The sequence below is a fragment of the Lissotriton vulgaris genome, chromosome 3_2 (assembly GCF_964263255.1).
Source record: "Lissotriton vulgaris chromosome 3_2, aLisVul1.2, whole genome shotgun sequence".
NCBI classification, from domain to species: Eukaryota; Metazoa; Chordata; class Amphibia; order Caudata; family Salamandridae; genus Lissotriton; species Lissotriton vulgaris.
In genome coordinates, this window is record NC_141690.1 from 176,121,107 (window position 1) to 176,143,194 (window position 22,088).

At 50.6% G+C, this 22,088-nt stretch overlaps 1 long non-coding RNA gene across 1 annotated transcript in view; it reads right to left on the bottom strand.

Annotated features, from left to right (window-relative positions):
* Positions 1 to 22,088, bottom strand: part of LOC147725477 (uncharacterized) — a 112,790-nt gene that overhangs the window by 71,169 nt on the left and 19,533 nt on the right. The window contains exon 2 of the long non-coding RNA XR_015309780.1: positions 9,451 to 9,569. This is a non-coding gene — a long non-coding RNA (uncharacterized LOC147725477). The remainder of the gene's footprint in view (positions 1 to 9,450; positions 9,570 to 22,088) is intronic.

Consider the following 22,088-nt stretch of genomic DNA (forward strand, 5'->3'; position numbering starts at 1 on the left):
CCTTGACTATTGAAATGTGTATTATGTCGCACAGTACTAACTAAAAACAAAACATTAACCTTACCCATACTCCCCTCTCCCACACCTGCCCCCCAATCAGGTTGTGTGATACCTTCCCACCCTAGAAACTGAATCAACATTAAACTCTTGGTACAACACAGGAGCAGCAAATGGGAACTCTCCCTGGGGGGTGTGGGGTCCCCGGCATACTACCCTGCCATAGGTGGGGTGGCCAAGCTTATGGGGGAGAGCCACTGAATTTCAAACATATATTAGGGAGTGCTATCACCTCGCAGGCTCAACCTAAGCACCGTAACCTTTCCCAGTATCCAGCGGTTCCAAGCTGAACCATGCCGATGGAAGTTTCAGTACATTATAAAACAGAGTTCAAACCTGGAGTTGCAAGTAATAGAGATGAAAAAGGAGTAAAAGGTTAATCATTGTCACTCAATCCGGCTTCTGAGGACCTGTTTGTGCACTTCTTCCCTCCCACGTGCTTAGCAAACTTCAGTGCAGATTTAGCGTCCGTGAAAAAATGGACAGATCCTTTGTGTGTCACCTTTAGTTTTAGGGTAAAGTAGGGCGTAGGGGATCTTAGCCTGTAGTAAAATACGCTTTGCAGGTAGGAACTCTCTGCAGGCAGCCTGGACCGCAGGGGTGGAATCCGGGTCAAATGAGATGGTGTTTCCTTTGTAGTTGATAGACTCATGCTCCCTAGTCTCAATATCGTGTCTCTGTCCTGGTAATTTAAAAACCGAGCTAATATTGGCCTGGTTGTTGCTCCGATTGGCGACTTGGGACCCAGCATGCGAGGGGCTCTCACAACCGCGTATACTGCAGGTAGACCAGGGCCAAAGAGCACCCAGAGCAGTTTGTCAACATAGGACTCTATTTTTTAAATGGTGGTGGTCTTGGGAATTCCAGTGATTTCAAGGTTATTCTGCCTATATCTGGCCTCTAAATTCTCGTTATTTGACCTAATCAGACCTAGAACATGGTCCATTTGCAATAACTGTTCTTTGATTTCAACTTGGAACTCATGGTGGTCAGAACTGTGGATCTCAAGCAAGTCCTGAAGGGTCTCATGTGTGCCTACTTGTTTTTTTACTGCATCTAGTTGAGAGGTGAAGACATCAAGCTTGGCATCTATTGTTTTTTAAGCTTGATCTCATTTCTAATAGAGGCGTGTGGAGGTCATCCCCCTGTTCCTCTAATTGAGCAGTAGATTGGTGATCGACTTCTCCTTCGATCTCAGCGTTTGTTATTCTTGTGTGCCTTTTAGTTTCGAAAATTAGTTTAGGCTGTTTTGCATTGTGTTTGCCCATGATGGTGAACAATGTGTGTGAGCGGTTCTAGGGGTAAGGCTAAGCTCTGTGGGCCCTGAAGTATCTGGCGCCCACCTTGCCAAGACCAAGCCAACGCATCTCCTCCCGCAGTGAGGTTTACAGTGCAACAATATGCCACTTAAGAGCACGAAAACTGTTAGGCGCAATGCTTATAAATGGTGCGCTTACAGACTGGTGGGAGCTGGCTTCTGTTTGTGTTTCTCCTGCAGACCTGAGGCCTTGGCAAACAAGCTATGAGACACTGCCACACTAAATCAATGTGTGCCTCAACGTGGCCTCTGTAGCCTCCGATGAACCGCCGCACACCTCTGTCACTATGGTGAGAACAGATCCCAGGCACAACACGTGCTCCGCCACAGACAGCTCCGCAAGGCCACACTGGCCACCCACCAAAAGGTAGCTCTGCAGCCAGCCCAGCTGAGCACCAGTGGGGGCCGATGCCAGGGGAGCCGACAATGCCAGCGGTGTCCGCCACTCACCTTCACTCTTCTCAAGGGCCTTAAGTTACTGTGGCGCATTGGCTTTAAACAATCCGGGCCGCACCCGCGAGGGAGCCTGGTTCCAAAATGGCGTCGCCACATTCGTGTTCGTCCAGGGGGGTTTGGCCGACATCCAACAGAAGCGGCGGAGCCACACACCTCCGGACCCTCCATGCGACATCGCCTCTCCACGCTGCCCGTACACAGCTACTGCAGCCAGTCACACCTCTGGGCGCCACCTGTTCCGTGCCCTGGTCTTGAGGTCTGCACCGAGGCTGGTAGGCTGTCTCCCCCGGACGCTGCCAAAGACCGTCTAATTGCGGTTAACACCCGCGGTCCACAGCACATCCACATCACTGCTTCATGGGCGATACCTCGAGGCAATTTAGGCGCAGCAATGGCCCTCCGACTGATAGGATTAGGGAAGGATTATGCCTCGGCAGGCGGAGCATGCTTAACAAGCGGTCATCTGGCACACGGTTAGACCACGCCCTCGGACTTAAAAGATTTTTAGCTAAAACCTGCTTGAAGACCCAAGAGGAGACCGGGAGCAACCTGCTTGTGTATTCACCCAAGGTGTATCACCACTCGGCATGATTTCAAGGCAACTCCCGTTATGTTCTTCTCTACAGCAGCAAATCCTGTTCAGCGGTCCTTCGCCAAAGGAGTATCTGAGTTTGTGGAACTCTCGTCTGCTACAGCCTCCAGCCTCGCCCTGCTGGAGATTTTCAACTTTCAAAAAAGTGACTTCATCTGAACAAAAAAATCTTCACTGAGGCTTCATCGAGGAGCTACCAAAGGGCTAAGAACCGGTTAATTTAGTGACTTTTGTTGTTCACCCTGAAAGGGATTGTGGTTGTTGCTTAAACAGGGTTAACAACCCACTCAACCTACAATGCAAGTTCTCACAATGAAGATTTGTCTTTTTTGCATTTTCAGACCTAATTACAAAATGATTTGTTGTATGATTAACTTTTTATAGAACAACTTTTCATATCTCCGAAGGATCACCTACATTTGTTACTCTGCTCTGTCAAGCATAACACTAAAACTGTAGTTAAAAGAAGAAGTGTGACTCAATGGTTAGAGGAGGCATACCCGGAAGCTGAGGTCAGACCCGGGGCCAGGGTTCAATTCCCAACGTGGCAGGGTCTGAGCCCAAGTGTCCACGGACTCGATAATTCTCACTTCGGTGCCTACTCGAATCACGGGTTCACACTCTGCAACTCTGGGCAATAGCTTGCTTAATCTCCACTACGGCCCCCCGCGGCGGGATGCCTGGCTTTCACCTTGGGGATGCCCAGTACGGGTTATCTCACAGGGAAAAGCCAGGACGGGTTCCCAATGCAAGCGCCGGGACACCCCGTTGGGGTAGCCGTGCGCTATGTAAGATACACTAAAAAAAAAAAATCACTGTGAAGACAGTAGCAATTATAAATTGTTGAGGAGTTTCAATACTACTTTCCAAACCAAGTATTTCTCCACATTCATTATTTTATTTATTTTTATTCATAAATTAAAGACAGCTTTTTTACCATAAAGACTGTGATTATGTTTTATACATCACTACACTGTGACTGAGAAGTATCAAGGCAGCCAAGTTTGGCTCCCAGAAGATGGCATGCCATAGCCTGTTCTTGACCCATTCTTCTATCCCCAGCTTTTTTTGACCACCACGGTAATCTGGAGGTGGATGAAAGGCAGAAGGCAACAGGGAGCTACCTCTACTGAGAAATGCTCTTGTGGGCTACGAACCTAGCAGTTGGAGCCTGTTTTTTTAACATGGGGTAAGTTTAGCACTATTTTGATTAAGGTTGATACAAGAGTCTTCCTTCTATCAGCTCCACGTTTCAAATCCATTTTCCTACTGGATGTCTGAGACAAAGAGAAAGCAGGAAGTGTTGTGTGCAGACCTTAAGAGCCCATTCTTGGGGAGCGTGGCTTCGAGAGCCAAGATGGCGGTCGCACCTTGAGTGTGCTCCCGGACCCCTCCGCCATCCGCCCGCAATCCGCCCATTCCAGGAATCATCCTGCCCTGAATCTTGTTGCCGCTGTCTTGCTGCACCCCTGGCAGAGATCCTGGCTGTGGGGTGTCTGGGGATCCTGTGTTTCACCGCACTCTGCCGGCCTGCCGGGTGCCTTCTCCTTAGATGGCAGCCTACCTGCTCTGAGCCGGGACCCCGGCGTTCCTCGGCCCGGGCTCCCGCGACACGCTTCTGTACTACTGTGCTGGCGGAGATGACCCCGGAGGCTGCGGTGACTGGTGCTTAGCTGGGGATTCCTTCGGTGATGTGCCTGCTGCGTTCTTCCCTTCCCCCACGCCTGGTTGGGATTCTGCATGAGCGGCCGCTCCCAATGGTTCCTGCCTGCCTATGCTGGGGTTGGCACACCTGATCGGGGGCTGGGGCTGTTGGCTGCGGCTATCGACAACGCCTGAAACGAAGCCCCGGCTCCCCTCCGGCGTTGCCGCGGTGCTGGCCACCATTTTCAGGTGGCAGGAGACTGGGATTCGGCGGTGAATGGGGCCCGACTGCTGCTCTCTGGACCTTGTGACTGGAGGTCCGATGCTTGGCGACCCAGGGTTTCGGTGAGTGGCAGCGGCGAGGAGGGGATGGGACAGAATGGAGAGAGGCATGCAAGGGCTGCCCGCTTTGCCATCTAGGGCCCACGGCACTGGTATTAATTATTCCCTGGCTGCACCCTTCTTTCTTGTCACAGGCTGGGGGTCAACGGGTTTCGAACCGTAGAAAGTTAAAGGGTTCTCCTCAGGACGGGGACTGGGTGAGGTCTTCACTGCAAAAAGCGCGCAGGGGCTGCTAGGGTGGAGATTAACTGCACGTCGTGTAAATTTTTCTGCACTTGGATGTAGATGCAGGGTGAAGAGGACTCGTGGGTCAGGACGCCCAGGAATTAGTCCGGAGTCGAAGGGTGTAGCTACTCACCTTCTTTCAAATACTGCGCTTGAATGTAACTGCGGGTAGATGGAGACGCCCGGGAGAAAATCCGGAGGTCGCAGGGGTGGAGACTCTCCTACGCTAAACCGTCGAACGGGAGCTGGATTCAATCCATTCCGCTGCGGCATCGTCTGGCTCCGATTATCGCCCCATCTCTCTCAATAATTCGGAACTCAAAATATTTGCCTCTGTCCTGGGAAACTACAGACGGCCCTATTTAGATAAGCGGTCCAGATGGACCAAAGTGGATTCATGCCCTCTCGGGAATCCAGACACTGTCTTAGACAGCTCCACCTCACCTTGGCGAATCAACAACAACTGGCCCCTTATCTCTCTTTGCTCCTCGTGGACTTTGAGAAAGCCTTTGATTCAGTTGATTGGCAATATCTGGAAGCAGTGTTGTCGGAGATGGGACTTGGGACCCCCTTTCGTAATTTGGCCAAGACACTTTACTTCAAGCCGCAAGTCCAGGTGCTGGACAATAGCGCCCTCTCACGCCCCTTCCTCATTGAGAGGGGCACAAGGCATGGGTTGCCCCATTTCACACCTCCTTTTTGCATTAGTGATGGAGCCCTTTGCTTCTCTTATCCGAACCGATCCGCTTCTCATGGGATGGCAATGGCCCAGTCTGGCAGAGGACAAGATTGCCCTTTACGCTGATGACGTTCTGATCTTTTTGTCAGACCCAGCTCGATCAGGGCCTCGATGTCTCCGAGCCCTGCGCCTCAATGAGCTAGTCTCCAGCATCCATTTGAAAGCGGCCAAGTCAGTCATGGTCCCCCTCCATCTGTCGAGGAAATGCTTTGATTGGCAGTCCTCGAATCCTCTTCGCCGGCAGTCATTCAAGTATTTGGGGATCTGAGTGGCCCTCCGTCCTGATCTCACATGGTCTCTCAACGTCACTCCTCTGGTGAAAAGGGTTTGTGCCGACCTTCTTAAATGGCAAATGCTGCCACTAAACCCTAAGGGCAGAGTAGCCCTTTTTAAGATGATGGTTCTGCCCCAATTTCTCCATATGTTTCAGAACACACTCCTCTCCTTCTCACGGTCCTGGATCCGGGAGATAGACGATTTGGCCACTAAATTCCTGTGGGGAGGTCGGAGACCAAGGTTGGCCCTCGCCCAGTGCAGGATACCTCCCTTTGACAGTGGGTTGGGCATGACAACCCAGTATTTATATTATTTGGTGACTCGGCTCTTCACAGTGGATGACTGGTTTAATGGTGGCTGGTCGGACCCGGCGTACCGCCTCGAGCTGCATACCTTAGGTTTCTCTAATATTCAGGGGATGCGCTACGGAACCTCTATCTCCCACGCTCTACCTGAGGTCATGCGCGGGGTGCTTTTGACCTGGCAGGCCTCCCCACGCCACACCCACTGGTTGGGCAAATTAACCCGATATACCCCTCTGTGGTGCGGAACGTGGCTCAAGGACGTCACCGCTCTTTCGGGTTTCAGAGCCTGGGATCTCATTAGGATTTCACAACTTGGGGCGGGAGCCACATACGCAATTTCACAGATCTGCAGGCCCGCTTCTCCATCCACGTCTCCCAGTTTTACCGTTACCTACAGCTGCGCCAGCTCTCCACACCCACATCTCAGAAGGGACCTCCTTACCCGAATATAGCCCACCTGAAGCCCAGGTCATGAATGCCAATCTGGGGAAAGGGGGGATTTCCCGCATCTATCCTTTCTGATCTCACCTGGGCTCTCAACATCACTCCTCTGGCCCCCATCGCGGTTCCACGTATCTGTCTGTACAGTTGCTCGTTGAAACTGAAGAAATTATGCATATATTGAAGGTATTACCAGTTCTACCTCTAAGTGCATTCTGGCTAATCTTTTTGTAGTCTAAGTTCTAAAATGTGATCATGTACTCCACAGATTGGCATGTAACTTACCAGCACCGCTCTATACAGCCTACGAATTCTGAGTACTCTAATTGGCACACTAGGTCTTATTCCCGAGGACAGCCAGATAGTGTCTGCATTCCGACACCGCAAGCTCGCACTACGACGGGCCCACACACAGCGGTTTCATAAATAAACACAGAATTTTAATGCATGTAAATAGTCGCAATTCCTCTTGTTATGTCTATAGTTTGAAAAACAATATACTTGCTTAGTTCCACATCCATTTATTTTCCTTCCAGCAATCCTTGTCTCTTCCATCATAACAGCAAGATATTTTGTTCAGTATTCTCTGAGTAAGTTTTAATAAACGTATTCATTATTCTCAACTTGGGTGGTACCTAGGCACAATTAAGGTCCTCTCGGTCTTTTATTTTTGTCATCACCAGTCTGGGAGTTTTCTTTTCTCTTCTTTTTGGTACTTTGATACTTAAAGATACTTGTTTTTGCCAGTGACCCTGGAGTGGGGCCTTTTCATTGCGTGTGCTTTACTGGGTCAGTGTGAGTGTGTGCTTCACAACTACTCAACACACAGCTTCCGGCGTGCCTTCCCGCCTTGCACCAAGCTACCAAGTCGGAGTCGGTGGTCCCTCGGACCTTCCGGGTCTGAAACAGGACAAGTAGATTTATGAAGCAATCTGCCACATAGACAAGCAGATATTTGACTAGATTCCACACCCCTGAGTTGTGAAGAACCTCACTGGCCACACAGTTAACTGGTAACTTTTATTGTTATAAATGAAGGAGCATCATACTTTGAGGAGTTCCTTGATTCTTTGTGGTTATTTCCATCCTTCAGGAGAGTTAGACCTGTTGCTCTAGTAGTTAGAGCACTATGCAGTCTGGAAGATGAATTACTCCTGCTGGGTCACAGTGGTACGAGGTGGTGTTTTGGAGAGGTAAACCGACCACCCAAAGAGCTACAAGACGTTTTCAGTGGGGCAAATCCGTTTCATAACAAGCGGTGGTGTTGAAAGTTCATACCCCATTAGCATCTCCGATGACAGGATAGCATCAATCTCCACCCCGGATGCAATGTGGGGGAGAGGGGTCACGCCCCATCAGCTTTTGATGGTGCCTTAATCCGATGGCTGAGTATAACCTCTTGTCAAGGGAGACAGCATTATCTCATCACAGGAGGTGACAGTGAGAGACTCCCACCCAGTGCATTGAGAGTTGTGTTCCCGCTCAGCCTCCAATTCACATACTTTAAGATATTTAAGTTGTTTTCAATACTCGCTGATGGCCAGGTACCTCACCCTTTTTCCACAGCGACATTGAAGAAGTGAGTGTTCTATATGTCCCTCAATGTCTGCCTCCTGTTTTGACATTATTTTCAGTTTCAAGAGTTGGTCTTACTTAACCAATTAGAAACCCATTGCTGCCGGAGAGCGAGAGGGGCAAGGTGGGGCAGCATGCAAGATGGTCATTATCATCTGATCCCCTGGATCACCACCAACCATCCCTCGTCATCCTCAACTCCAGAGGGCTGGCGCCACAACCGCCCTGCCCTCTCTTGCTGGGACTGAGGCAGTGGCTGGCTACCTGATCCGTACTCCCAAGATGGCAGATGGTACAGCGCACTGGGACTGAAAGGGGCAGTCTGAGTGGGCTGTGATAACCCGGGAGCATGAATGGCCGCGTAGGTGACTGGCGAGGTGAAGCTGAGCACTGAAGGTTACCTCTACTGGCTGGATTGCCAATCGGACCTGGTGCAGGCCCGTACTGCACTTGTGTTGCCTTTGCCTATGTTTGCATGCTCTCCATAATACCATAGAGAGAACTGCAGTCAAGCGACTCAAGACAGCTGAAGACGTAGCCAATTACCGCATCCCCAGGCAGCTGGACATGAGATGGGCAACCAAAGGTAGCAGTAGGGGGCCTAACCCCCCAACTCACGCAGCGGTGAATACTGAGGCACAGAAGCATGCCTGCTGAGAACAAGTGGGACCCCAGAAACACAATACCCTTATTTAAATCCCGCTGGCCGCAGAGGAGAAGGTGGTGGATTGCAGTGACTGTTGCAGATCTGAAGCCGACTGGCCTAGAACTTTAGACACCAGCGGCTCCCCCTAGAGGTGGCCCCACCGGGGGAGACACCAGCTGAGCACCATGGTGACACAGACACACCCACCAACAGCTGCCTGCCCAAGTGGAGGGCATACAAGAGAGGTGCGTCATGACTTGTAGTACTATAGAAAATTATGGTCCCAGCACAATTGCATCAAAAACAGTGCTAAATTGTATTTAAGAAAATAAATTCAAACAACAAAACGAAATGGTGCTAGAGTGGTATTTAATCAGAATATACTTCGTAACAGAAAATATTACACTCATTTACATAGCCATGTATAACAGGGAGTCACAATGCAGTTGCACCAATGCGCTGTTGATAATACTGGCATCAATGGTGTGTCGACGTTTTGACCCCTGGGATGATGTAGGTTGATTCTAATCCTTACTAATGGGTTCTTCTTGAGGACAAGAGTGAGGGTGAGAGCAGAGGGGCACCTATGGATAGAATAAGGGTATGTCAGGGCCACTAATTAAATTAAGGAGAGGAACAAACCAATGTGAAAGTCACCATGTTTACCATATCAGATTAGAAATAAAGCCTGATGGGCACCGTGTTTCGTCATGGACGATAGGGCTTCGTGAGCTCCAAAGAGTGTGGGCGAGAGTGATAAACACCTGTAAAAGTAAGGTGTCTGTCAAAAGGCCGCCTAGTGAAAGAGTCCAAAAGGTATTCAAACGTACTCACATTAAATCCATACAAATCCTTAGAGGCAGTATAAATGCTGCTGCAATTGCCGTGGTCAAACCATCGGTCCGGCTGTGAAATTAATCACAAATGATTTCAATAGATGAGATTCAATCAATCTAAAAAGAGATATAGGAGGAAAATTAAGTGAGGACCCAGGTTCGTGCATCTGAAAATTAATGGTGTGCATATATACAGTGCCCAGTTAAAAACTAGCTCTATCTTTTATACAGCAACTAGACTATGTTGGCCTGTTACACCATTGCTCATTTTCTATGAGCAGTTATTAAACGTCGTCGATTGTTATAGTCATGATGATTCCCACTAGGATAAGTATTTTTTGTTTAGCCCTGTCTGTCTTGCAAACAGCCTACTATAATAGGATGACATAAAAGTCGAACTGACTAGAGGAAACACGGGGCTTAGAAGTTTATACTATTTTATAAGATCTGAATCCGTATGACACAGGATATAGATGAATTATATTTCTGACTGTAATAGGCTGCTTGCTGAGGGCATTGTTTATTCATTGCACCTTCTTGGGAGCCCAGTGAATTTTATTAACCAGATTTTTACTTAATTATGTTCTGTTTACTTTTAGAAATGTTTATGTATTTATTGTATTTTTATACTTTTAAATGATGCGAAATAAAGTTGCTTGACAGAATGATAATTTAAATTTATTTGGTGCCTCGTTAATAAATAATGAACATGAACTGTTACTGCTCCGAGATGGAGTACACCTGATCAGTAAGGATTGTCTTTTTTCCCCTGTGGCACTCCTTTAGGGACTTTCTAGTATTTGCTTTGTTTAGATCTTTTGGAATATGTACATTTTTAAGCCAATTCTTGTTAATTTGTCTCTGCCTTTGTTTTTATTACATCTGTGATATAGTCTCTCATCTGATTAAGTATGCATTTAACAAACAAGCATTTGCAATGCAATAGGTCTCGCATTTGTGAAAGCTAGAGCTCTTGGTGTTAAAAATGGCAATATTTTTTACTTTTGTTTTCTGTATGTAGTGGAGTTATGATATTTGCATACCGCTATTCCCATTCATTTGACCGTGTTCCGCTGGAAAACCAGTACGAAAGAGGTGCTATTGAGGTTAATATTTACCGCAGCCAGTAGTTCTTGTCACAGGTATTGTTTTTAGTAAAGCGCTCTCACCCACCCACTGGGCCTTTTATGTGCATTAAAAAAACCTTCAAAATAAACATAAATGCACACAGACACTTAAACGTGCAAACACAGACACAAACAAACATATATACATGCACTAATTTGGAAACAGCCATCTGTGGCCCCATACGTAGATGGATACAACCATACTCAAGCAGACACACACACATAGACATGCAAATAAGCAAGCATCCATACATATACAGTATTACCAAGAGGAGCTATATTTACACACTAACACACGCATGCACTGATATGCAAGCACACACACAGACACTCCTACATATCTATGCATGCTTACACACATGCATGCATGCAGGCATGCACGCAAACATATACATGCACACACTGTCTTTTTTTCTCACCCCTGTGAGGTGGCTTGAATGAAATATTTAATTTACATGTCTGAAAAATGTAAGCATTTGAAGTGGTCTTATGGGGCAGAGGACAAATGGAAATAAGAGTCAGATAGGGTGGCAGACATAGAAAGAAAAAATGCTTGTTTCGGATCACCTAAAGCCCTAGTTGGCGCTATATAAATGCTACAACTGTGGTCCAACACTAGCTCTCTGCTCTGCCTGCTGCAGTGGTGCAGAGTCCAGTCACTGGGCTGGTTCACTGTAGTGTCACTCTGACTGATCCAATAGACTGATTAGTCACCATGCCTACGTAAGTGGTGTAAGGTCCATTATCGGGGCCTGCCAGAGTGTAGCTGTTCCAATAGCAGAGGGGAGAGTCGCAGTGCCTATTCAAGAGGCCCAACGCCCAATCACCGTGCGTGTATCAGTGCAGAGTGCCCAATCGTTGAGCCTGCTCCAGAGGCACAGGGCAGTCACCATGCAACCTTAAGAGGCTCAACGCAACGCCAAGTCACCCTGCCTGCTCCGCAGACACAGGGCACAGTCGCACAGTCGCGGTGTCTGCTCGAGTGAACCCCTGGCCTGGTTACTCTGGCTGCATCCGTGCCGAGCGCTTTGTCAATATTCCTCCCGAATTGGCACAGTGGCAAGCTCTGTCACCAGGAGTATTGACGAGACCCAAGGTGCAGCCACTGTACTCACACCCGTGCACCTGACACGTGACGTAACGAAACTGGAGCAACCCCCTCTGAAAAGTGCCGTCCTACCCTGACCCACCAACAAATACTTTTGCTGAGGGGGGCCTGGAGTTCGCCCCGCCTCGAACCGCTGACTTATGTTGCGCCACTGCTGCCCAGTCACTAAGCTTGCCTACACGGCCCAAGGCACTAGCACCCTTTCTGCCCCTGTGCCAGTTACTATGCCTGCTCTGGTGGCACGGGGCCCAGGCTCTGTGCCTCATCCAGCAGTCATTACGGTCTACATATAATTATTTTCTCAGAGTTCGTCCTGCAGAGCGCTGCAGACACCGTTCATAACCTCAATAAATTCATACAAAACCTTATTTGACCATTTTTCGTCTTTGTCAAAAGCCGTGCACATGAAATGGGTGTTCGCGCCAGAAACCTTTACGCTAAGAACTTTTCTCACTCAAATCCCCAAACTGCCTTTGAACGGGGTGACTGTGCTTGCACCTCTCCCAGAGACCGGCAGACACTTTCCCAGACGTTCCAAGTACAAAAACAGAAAGCAGCCCGGGCTGAGTGAGAGGGCGGGGGCTGCCCGCGCATGCGCGCTCCGAGCCCCGGCGCCAAAGCGGAGTGCGGCATCTGAAGTCCCGGGTCCCAGGAGGGGGCCCGGGTGAAGACCAGCACAGCGGAGGAGACACGGAACACGCCGAAAGAGCCCGGTGAGTGGTGGGGGGTAGTGTACGGGCATGTGTCTGTTCGAGTGTGTCTGTGCGTGTGTCTGTCTGTGTGCGCGTGGGTTTGTTTAAGGGGGGTGCGTGTGTGTATGCAGTGTGTGTGTGTGTCTGTGTATGCATGTGGCTGTGTATGTGCGCATGCGTGAGTGTGGCTGTGTGAGTGCACGAGAGGTGCACGGCGTCGTGCGCGCCCACAAGGTAAAATCTCCGGCAGGAGAAGCGCGTGCCAGTCTGCTGTCCACATTCCCCCCAGAGTGATAACATAAGTTGTCGACCTAGACAGCTAAAGCTTCGCTTTGCTTTCGTCTAGGCTTGACCTAACGACAGATTTACATAGGGGCAACGTCCGATATGAAACTCATGTGTGAACCCTGAATCTGAAGCAGGGAGGATGTCCCAGCACCAGGCGGCACAGGGACAACTAGAGGCTGTTGAAACAGCAAACACATTCACAACCTTGGCATGGAGCTCCAGGAGTGGGACGCCAGCGGGGTCGTTTCTAGACACCCCTCAGGGGGGGAAATTAAGGACATGTCTGGCGCCAAGAAAGCAGGATGACTGATGAAGAACAACCCTGCAAAGGGAATGATGATGGAGGGAACTGTATGGCTGACTCGGACTGAGGTATGGGGGCATGGGGTGACGGCGCGCTTATGAGTGGGGTGAACCCTGTGGCCAGCCGCGATAGGTAGAGGCCGAGTATGTAACACTTTGAGTGCCTGACGGTGGGTGACAGAGGGGACCTGAGTGGACTAGAGCTAAGTACACCCACAATTGTCCATAATCGGAGTAGATTTGGAGAATCGACTTGACTTTTGTTTTGGCTTATACTGGTTTGATGTACACTAGTATATTGGACATCTGTCTGTTGCTGGACTGTCCTGGGAAGTTGAGAGAATTCTAGTTATGCCCACCTTACCCAATACATGCAGCCTGCCTATCCCTATTTATCTTTTTGATTCCTCCCATGTACCAGATAGTGCCCTCCACACATACACGGGCCTGCTTTGACACATCATGTAAACACTTACTCATTTATCTGGTGGAATGTGAGAGGGGTGGTGACTAAGAGGCATATATTCCTGGCCTTCATTAAGCAACAAGTAATAGATATAGACTTCATCCAAGAAATGCACTCGACATGACTAGGTTACAGCAATGCTGGAGGAGTCAGCTCTATACCACCGAATTTGCCGGAGGAGTTCTTATCTGGCTCCGCCCGGAGTCCCATTTACAAAGGATACAGTGCACATAGGGATAGATGATATGTGATCCTCAAGAGGACTCTGGTTGTAGCCCAAATACTGCCAGCCTTTATGACCCTAAGACTGTGCAGAATCGCTTCTTTGCATTTCTGGTGCCTCTGCTTTCGGGGAGCAATTGGGAGTCATGGATAGTGGGCAGGGGCTTTAACTGCATGACAGATGTTCAGCGGGACCTCTCCACACCACCAATGGCTGGATCGCCCTACTTCAGGTTAGCCCAAGACTTGACTTCATGGATTAACAACTGGGAGCTGATAGACACCAGGTGCAACAGGAATGCAAGGCATACAGAAAACTCCTTTAATTCTCCAACTTTGCACGTACGAATTGACATGATACTCTGCTCCCATAGACTTGCTGGAGTGGTCACTAACGCTGAGTATCTATGCTGCACCCTAACAGATCATTACCCCCAGCTGCTGAAGGTTACAGTGAGGTGCACAGGTGTCTCCGATCCCCACGTGAAGACTACCTGTGTTCCTAGATTTCCTGACCCGCCAGGGGAAGCCATTCGAGAGTACTTTTGGGTTAACCACCGTACTACATAATCAGTGAGCACTGAGTAGGAGGCATTTATGGTGGTGGTTAGGTGACACTGTCTCCTCACAGTTGTGGAGGGTCTGAGGGCCTTCGAATCTGAGCTCACCACCCTGGAAGGTGCTGTTCATACACAAAGTGCAGAAAAATAAAGGTATCTTTATCTAAACTTGAAAAGACCAAAACGACAAAACAAATCCAACATACACCATTAGAGGTTTTTCATAAATGGTTTTGAGAAGGTTATTATACCAAAAAAATAACTATGTAAATTCTGTATTTACTTAAGCAATATGTATTCTCATAGGCACCGATCTCCCTTGCACCGCTGTGCGGTGCCCCCTCTGTTTATCGAACGGTTCGTGCAGACTCTGGGGTCTGTTACCAAAGAAATATGCCCCCAGATGTTCAAATAACAGTGACAGGAGAAAAGGGGCCCCAGTGTAGAGAGCCACCCGGCCTCACACATACATTGTATCCACTGATACACGCATCCCCACACCCCCGGGGCGGGCTCGCTCCGGGGTATATAATAAACAGGCGGAAGACCGCTCGGGGTCTTTCCGGCATACCCCTAACTGTAAGTGTCTGTGTCACTCTGTACGCCGAACGCCCACGTGCGAGGCCCAGACCCCGCACGCCACATTGGCGACGAGGCCGGCACTGACCTCGCGCGTGCCCTGCCACCTGCCGAGTGCATCGGCCGTCCTCTGCCGGCGCCCACATCTCAGCGCGCCACCTACGCCGACCAGACCGGGCCGCGGAGCCCACCCGCTGTGGCCGTCCATCTGCCCACGGCCTGTCTGCAGTGTGTTGCTGCCTGCGCGTCGGCTCGAGGCCCGCCCACGCGTCTCCTCCAAAGGAGCACGTTCAGCCGGCAGGGCTCGCCGTGCGTGAAAAGGGGTGAGTGCTCTGTCGGCGGCCGAGCCCGTGCTGCGCATCTGCGGCCTAGTTGGGCCCCCCCCCAGCTGCGCGCACACCAAGTCTGCCCCGCATCACGCGGCCCCAGGCGCGCTGCACTCGCGCGCTGCAAAACGCGCGCTGCCCCGGTGGAGGAGGGGTGAAGAGGAGCGACGGTGCACATCGGCTCCAGTTTTCCCCTGCTGCCCTGACTGCCCCGATCAGCGAGGGACATATCTCCACAGCCTTGCCTGCTTTTCTGTCGACGGCAGCACGTTTTGGCCACACCTGGCGCCACCATCCAATGGGAACAAGCACTGGCCAAATCAAGAGACTGATCTTCAGTTCCCAGGCACACAGGCCTTGGCTGGCCCCAGTGCGTCTGCACTCTTGCACCAGTGACCTCAGCTACTTGAGGACTGCGTCTTTGAGGGAAATAGCTGCTCTGCACCACAGGAGAGTGTCCCGGTTTCACCTGCCCAAACCGCCTGGTAGCACACACGCCCGCAGGGAACGCAATGACGGACTCAACGCAAGGAGCCGCGGCGACAGCGCCAGTACCAGGCCCAGCACCACCTGGCCCTGCAGGCTCACCCCAGAACCTCGCCACTGGTCCACAGATGGTCGGCCATGCCCACACAGGAGTTGCACCCCTCCCTCCGTTCAGCGAATCGGCTGACCCGGCGACTGCAGCGCCGCAGTGGAAAGCATGGCTTGGCCGACTCAATCTGTATTTCAAAGGAACCCGTGAGACAGATGGCACGGTCAAGAGATCCCTCCTCATCCTATATGGAGGCCCCGAAATATATGACCTTTTTGAGACTCTCCCGGAAACTGGAGGAGAAGACGACTATGATGCGGCGGTCGACGCCCTCAACGCTCACTTTGATCCCCAACTGAACAATGATTTTGAGAAGTTCAAGTTCAAGAGGGCATGGCAAACGGAGGCTGAATCGGTTGACATGTATTACGCCAGACTACGCCGATTGGCCAGCAGCTGCCCGTTCGTTAATCCGAGAGAAGAGATAAGAGACCAAAGAATCGTGGGGTGTTGTTCAAAATTGTTAAGAAAACTCATTCTCAGACAGCCTGGGATCACCCTAGATGAAATACTCGTCCTTGCCCAGTCCCACGAACTGTCGGACGCGAGGGCCGATGAAATGGAAATGGCGTTGCGCTCACCAATGGCACTACCAGCAACTCCCAAAATGGCGCCAATCAAGGAAGAAAGGTGGACGCGTTGCAGAGAAGACCGCAAGGTAATCGCCAGCGACAATGGCAGTCCCGAGGCACCCAGTGCGCGTACTGCGGTGAAGACCATCCGACGACAGCAACGTGCAGTGCAAAAGGAAAAACCTGCTTAAAGTGTGGCCGACTGAACCACTTTGCAGCAGTATGTCAAGGAGGGAGATACCGCCCAAACGCCCCGAGATCACGTGGAGGGTATGGACCCAAGTCTTTAACACAAAGAGTCAGGCAACTGTCGCTGGAGCCCGAACATACGCCCCTGGACAGTCAAGCTCAAGAAAGAAGACCGCGCTACGAAGACAACGACGATGATGAAGTGTACGTGATATCATACGTCAGCAGGATATCCACAAAGAGGAGACCACCACCCATGTGCACTGTCTCAGTAGAAGGTACTGAAATGTGCACGCTCATAGACACAGGGGCGTCAGTGAATGTGATGGACTCTGAACAATACGAACGAATGTGACCCAAGCCCGCACTTGCAATAGTCGAGCGCACACATTTACACTTATGGGGGTACCGAACCACTGCCTCTGCGAGGGGTCATCAGCACCACCATGGTCAATGGCGAATATTCGATGGAAGCTCGATTACATATCACCGAAGGAAAAAAAGGCACACTCCTAAGCTGTTACACAGCCGAAGACCTGGGGCTAGTGTTTTTCGCAAAGCAAGTCCACCAATCACATACGGACAGCATGCTACAAGAATTCCCAGCACTATTCAACGGCCCAGGGAAACTCAAAAGAAAGAAGGTACGACTACACATTGAAACCTCTATGCGCACAGTCACCCTAAGGCACCGGAGGGTGCCGTTCAACCTCCGACCACAAGTGGAGGCCAAACTTAAAAGACTAGAAGATCTCGGAGTCATTGAGGAGGTGTCAGGACTGACTCCCTGGGTGTCGCCACTGGTCGTGGCGCCCAACCCAAACAGCCTGGCGCCATCAGACTGTGCGTTGACATGAGGCTCCCCAACCCCGCTGTGAAGAGAGAGCGCCATATCACCCCGACGATGGACGACATCGTCGCTGACCCGAACGGAGCGAAGTGGTTCTCCAAGCTGGACCTCAACGTGGGGTACCACCAACTGGAGCTAGAACCCGAAAGTCGATATATAATAACTTTTTTGACTCACGTCGGGCTCCGCAATGTATAAAAGGCTGAGCTTCGGCGTATCGTCCGCCGCAGAAGTGTTCCAGAACGCCATAAGGGAGGTATTGTTGGGGTTGAGTGGGGTACTCATATACTTTAACACTCTGTAGGAACACCACACCCATTTTCAACCACGCCGGAAGACAGAATTAATTGTGGACGCCAGCCCAGTGGGCCTTGGAGCCGTGCTGCTGCAAGAGTATGGCGGAGACTAATGGAAACCTGTTGCTTATGCGAGCAAGGCCCTAACTGACACTGAGACTCGATATGCTCAGATCGAGCGAGAGGCCCTTGCCATAAAGTGGGCGTGCCAACATTTTCATTTGTATCTATGCGGACAGGAGTTCACCATAGTGACGGATCATAAACCACTATTGCCCCTATTCACAGGTTCATCCAGGCTTGCATCCCCACGTATTGAGCGTTGGGCCGTCCATCTGCAAAGCTACAACTTCAACTTAGTGTTCCGACCGGGGGCACACAACCCGGCTGACTATCTGTCCCGGCATCCAGACGTGACGAGGAAGGCGCTCCCGCTCGCTGATGGACAAGGAGTGGAAGAATTCGTCCATATGGTATCTCAAGCGGCGTGCCCGGACACATTAACGTTGCAGGAGATAGGAGAGGCCACCGCTGATGAGACACTAATTCGAGTAAAACGGGCCCTCGAAGATAATAGCTGGATGCGATCCCTCGATGGGCTCCAGAGCCTAAGACCGGAAGTGAGCCATGCCCGACAACAGATCTGTCAGATCCGAAATGAATTAAGCGTGGGTGATGAAGGGGTCGTGCTTCGAGGACATCTCATTGTCGTGCCCGAGAGCCTCCAACGACACATGCTAACCATAGCCCACGTGGGCCACCAAGGGATGGCCAAGACAAAAGCCAGGCTAAGAAACAAGGTCTGGTTCCCGGCCATGGACAGCATGGTGGATGAAATGGTACGATCCTGCCACGCCTGCATCATAACAGGAGGAGATCCGGCGCCAGCCCCGATCATCACGGAGGACGCACCTCAAACCCCTTGGACTCACCTGAGCGTTGAATTTGGAAGCTTCCCTGATGGCAGACACACACTTGTGGTGGTAGACTCGTTTTCAAAGTTCCCTGTGGTGGAGGTCATCCCGTCAGTGGCATTCCCTCAAGTCAGAAAAGCACTCGATCACATTTTCGCGACGATGGGACTCCCCGAAGAGATAAAATCTGACAATGGGCCACCGTTTCAAGGAAGAGACTTCCAGGTTTATCTGGACAACCTCCGAATACGACACTGAAAGATAACACCGCTATGGCCCCAAGCCAATGGGGAAGTAGAAAGACTTATGAGAACCCTTAACAGAGCCCTCAGGATTGCTGTAGACAGCGGAAATGACCCGGAGGCTGCCCTGGATCAATTTCTAAGTGCCTACAGACAGACCCCACATAGCACCACGAAATGTGCTCCAGCGCACGTGCTATTCAAAAAGGCACCCTAAGGCAACATACCTGCAGCACCCACCTGGACACCCGAAACAAGAGACAGTGAAGCCATTCAGTCGCGGAGGCTCACAACCAACTGGAAGGCGAGCGCGGCTCGGCATGCACAACAATCAGGCATAAGAGAAGGAGACACCGTGGTGGTCCAGGACCGTCATCCCGGGTGGAAATTATGAACCGGAGATGTGGACAGTAGAGAAAATTCAAGGAACCATGGTGACGGCGCGCCGAGGCCGTCAGCTAGTCACCCGCAACATATCCTGCTTCAAGAAGGTGGGAGGGCCAGCTGGCGCTCCTGCAAACATCGTTGAAGCATTGTGTGAAGAAACAGGCAATCAGGACGAAGAAGGACCGTGGGCTGAGGCTGTCGCCCCGCGACCGAGCCAAAGAGGGCCTGACGAAGGGGCCAGCCAACCTGATACATCTCAAAGCATCCGGCAGGCCCCCCGCCTCCAGTGCGGAGTGCTGAGGTAACCCCGGCTGGGGTTGCCGGCTCCCCCGCATGCAGAAGCCGCCGATACCATCTGAGGCCCAATCCAGGTCCGAGCCAGAGACTAAGAGATTTTGCCTGGACCTCACCGTAGTGAGAAAATGACTCTAGAGACAGACTAAATTGAAGGAGGGATGTAGAGAGCCACCCGGCATCACACATACATTGTATCCACTGATACACGCATCCCCACACCCCCGGGGCGGGCTCGCTCCGGGGTATATAATAAACAGGCAGAAGACCGCTCGGGGTCTTCCCGGCATACCACCTAACTGTATGTGTCTGTGTCACTCTGTACGCCGAACGCCCACGTGCGAGGCCCAGACCCCGCACGCCACACCCAGTACCGCAACTCTCCGTTATGCCAGTGCGAGCCGTAATCAGGATAAGATCTCCAACAGTTCCCCGCCAGCACCCTAAATAGGGGTTCGAGCGCACAGCTCTGAGCGCTACCTGGGAGACAAGATGGACACTCGCTCGAGGCACCTCAGGACTCTGGCTCGCTGATCCTCCCTATGCTGCACGGGGGAGCGGGGCAGCACCTTCATGGTTGGAGCGCAGCCTTGCTCACTCAGCGGCGAAGCTGACATCCTGCTGGATGGCTGAGCATCAGCGGTGTCCTGGATGCTAGGCGGTTGCTAGGCGACGCCTCGCAGCTGATCCTGCTTCCGCTCGGCTCCTTCTTCTGGCGATCACGATCTTGCTGACGACTTGGGCCAGCGGCGGTGACGGCTACTAGTTGATCGTGGCTTCTGCAAACTTCCCAAAGGCCACCATCGACACACACGCACAGCGTCGTAGAGCTGCTTTTGGGGAACAAAGACATTTCAAGGTGTGCAAGTTTCTCGGAGGTCATGAGCCATGCGCAGACACACACCCACAGCGTCATAGGGACAATCTTGGGGAACAAAGTACTCTCGAGCAATGCAGGCTTCACGAAGGTTACAAGTTGTGCCCAGACACACGCACACAGCGTCCTAACGAGGATCTTGGAAACTTTGGTGTTCCTGATTTTCCACAACAGGATTCCAGCTCTCCTGAGGCCCTTGGAGATCATCTTCAAGCAGGGGACACAGCACGCAGCAAAGTCCTTATCCTTCCCTTGGCAGAATAGCAACAGCAAATCAGCCCAGAACACACATCAAGGGCAGCCCTTCTTCTCAGTTTCTCCCACTCTTCTCCTTGGCAAATGTTCCTCTTGATTCCAGGATGATCTAAAATTCTGTGGTTTCAGCTCTAATATTTATACTCCAAAATGTCTTTGTTCTCTTTGTGTAAGGGGCTCTGAACCCGGTCCAAACCAGTTCTGGGCACACTCTGTGTGTACACAACTTCTTCATTTGTCAGTGAGGGCTTGGGGGATCAGACACACCGCAGGAGATGGACCCAGTCTTTTGTGGAGGGCAGGGACAGCCCCAGTCAGGTACAGGTGCTACTCCCCCACCACTCCAAATTCAGATTCGTCTATTCAGCCTAGTGCTGACTCACCCAGCCTCCTGGGGCCATGGCACTTCCCCAGCCCCTGTCACTTCCAAAGTCAGACAGTCAGTCTACAAACAGGCAGAGGCACACAGGAAGGTTGAACAAGAAAACAGCCACTTTCTAAAAGTGCTGTTTTCAAACGTGCAATTTATAAACCACCCCCATTAAAATGTGTGTTATTAAGTTCTGAGTTCAGGCATACTAAACTCCATCTCTCCATCTTATCCCTATGGGAAGATATGCTGGTAAAATGTTACACAGCATTCTCCATTCTGTCCTATGGGCAAGATGGCCTTTCAATAGTGAAAAACGAAATTGGCAGTATTTCACTATCAGGACATGTTACACAGATCAACCAGAACAAAGTAAGAACACAGCAGCAGACCAAGGTCAAGCACATTCACTCACTTATATCTGGATAATATTACCTACACAGTATCCGATGCCAGAAATATACAGCTATTATTGAACCTTGATGAGGAGGACAGTTATGGGATGGCCACCCTCTTAGAGGAGATGGGCATCCAACAGGACTGCGGTATGGAGAGCCATCTAAAACCCAAGTCAAAATTCGTTCCATCTTATAACTACCATCCAAGTATAGATTTATTTTACGAACAAGTAACGAATGACCTGTACAAACTGGAGATGACCTTTGGTTCTGCTCCATCTATTATCCAAAACATCAGCGCAAAAGAGAGACAAGCATTGGAGAGACTGAGACTTGATAAGACCATTGTTATCAAGGAAGCCGACAAAGTCGGGAATGTTGTTATAATGAACCATGGTGACTATATGGCAGAAATTGAGAGACAACTGAATGACATTACATGTTACCGACGCATTCCCGCCAATTCTGTTACAAATGTCACAAACATGTTAACGGCTAGAATGATGGAGTGGAGAGAGAGTGTTCTTTTGAGTGAAGATGAATTCAGGTATCTGAAGGTAGACAAACCCAAATATCCCTGTATATATATACTACCGAAAATTCATAAGGGGGGCACCTTTCCACCAGGGTGACTCATTATTTCCGGCATTGGATCACCCACTGAGAAATTATCTGAATTTGTCGACTTACATCTCCAAAAATATGTGATCAATCTACCTTCCTATA